Here is a 1832-nt window from a genome sequence, read left to right as displayed (position 1 = left end):
AGGTTTGCAAAATGAACCTATGAACCTTTACCCTTTTTTTTCTCCCACGGAAGGGAAAAGTGGCCAAAGACCTTGAAAATCTCCAAGATGATTAAGTAAGAATCCATGTTCCAAGTTAGAACTGACTGTAACATTAAACTTCAAAACCACATATCATAATTAATTTATAGCTAACCATGGATAAAGGAGTCTTTCTGAAACTCAATACTTCAGGTGATTTTGCTCATGTGAAACACTGAGAAAAAAAATTAGTATTGTTCCTTTCAGGATCCCCTCCAGATATTTCAAGTCTTGGCCTGGAGATGACCTTGGGTTGGGGCCAGATTCCTGCTCTTCTTATAGGGTCTATCGTTCTGGAAAGGTTCTGGATACTGGATAGGCTGTGTATACTGATACAAGCTGAATCATGAGGTGATGAATTCTTCGGCTCAGGCAACCCACAAAACAAAGTGACTCCATGAAAGGGCAGAAAAGAGGAAAATTTAAGGTGACTCCTTCCTTAAACCTTCAGATTAAAAACCATATGAAGAACCATCAAGACTACTGTTAAACTTACATCAAATTAATTTGAATGGGGAGGGGCAGAGGGAGCTTTCTAATAGGAAATTCAAATTTACCATAGTAATCTTGTGAAAGATAATGAGAGAGAGCTGAGTTGTAAACATGGAAAAAAGTATTTAACTTCTTTAAGAAATAAGCTGGTCATAAAAGCCAACTGCCCGCAGTGAACTTACAGCAAGAATTGATTAGAATGGGGCAGCTAGGTGGTGCGGTGGATAGAGCACTGGCCCTGGAAGCAGGAGGACCTGAGTTCAAATCCAGCCTCAGACACATACTACTCACTAGCTGTGTGACTGTGGGCAAGTCACTTAACCCCATTGCCTAGTCAAAAAAAAAAATTGATTAGAGTTTTAGGGGAGCAGACCCTCCAGGACAAGGGCTTCAGTAGTTAGTGTTGGCCCTCTAGAAGCAGGTGACAAGAGTATGATCCCAACAGCATGAATCAGATCTTCGCCAAGAATGCTGTTGATAATAACTTACCAGGCACGTAGAAAAATCAGAGAGGAATTTAGAATTTTCACGCAAACATCAACATCTTTCCTCTTCCAAACATACCAGTGACTGTCTATGGCACCACCATCTTGCCAGTCACCCAAGACTCAAAACCTGGGGGTTGTCCTTGTCTCCTTTCTTTCACCGCCCCCCGCCCCCTATATATCCAATCTATTGCCAAGGCTTGTTGATTCTACCTTTGAAACCCATCTTGAATATGCACCCGTCTCTCCTTTGATACTCCCCCAGCCCCAATCTGATGCATGCCCTCATCTCTTCACACCGGGACCACCGAAACAGGCTGCTGGTGGGAGTGTCTGCCTCAAGTTTTTCCTCAATTGTCTGTTAAATTGATCTCCCAAAAGCACAAGTCTGACCATACCACTCCCCTACTCAATAAACTCAAATGTCTATTACCACCTCCAGGTGGTGTGTATCTAGCAAAGTGAAAGTATTCTTATTCTGTTTGCAACAAGAATCTCTTTTTATAGATTCAGAATCTTTCAGCTTCAAATGCCTTTGGATCAATTTGACTACTCTTTAAATGCAAAAGGACATGACACTGTTCAAAAGCCCTCACTCACAGTGAGACAAATGCTATATTTCTTGTTAGGCGGGAAGTCATGCACATAAAGAATATTAATAATAATTACAATGGCTAACATCTGTGTAGTGCTGCCTGTGTGCCAGGCACCATGTGAAATGCTTTACAATTATCTCATTTGGTCCCTACGATAACCTGGAGAGGAAGGTGCCATTATTACCCCCATTTTACCGAT

The sequence above is a fragment of the Phascolarctos cinereus genome, unplaced genomic scaffold (genome assembly GCF_003287225.1).
Source record: "Phascolarctos cinereus isolate Bilbo 61053 unplaced genomic scaffold, phaCin_HiC Scaffold_726;HRSCAF=1367, whole genome shotgun sequence".
NCBI classification, from domain to species: domain Eukaryota; kingdom Metazoa; phylum Chordata; class Mammalia; order Diprotodontia; family Phascolarctidae; genus Phascolarctos; species Phascolarctos cinereus.
Note: the sequence above shows the minus strand (reverse complement) of the source record.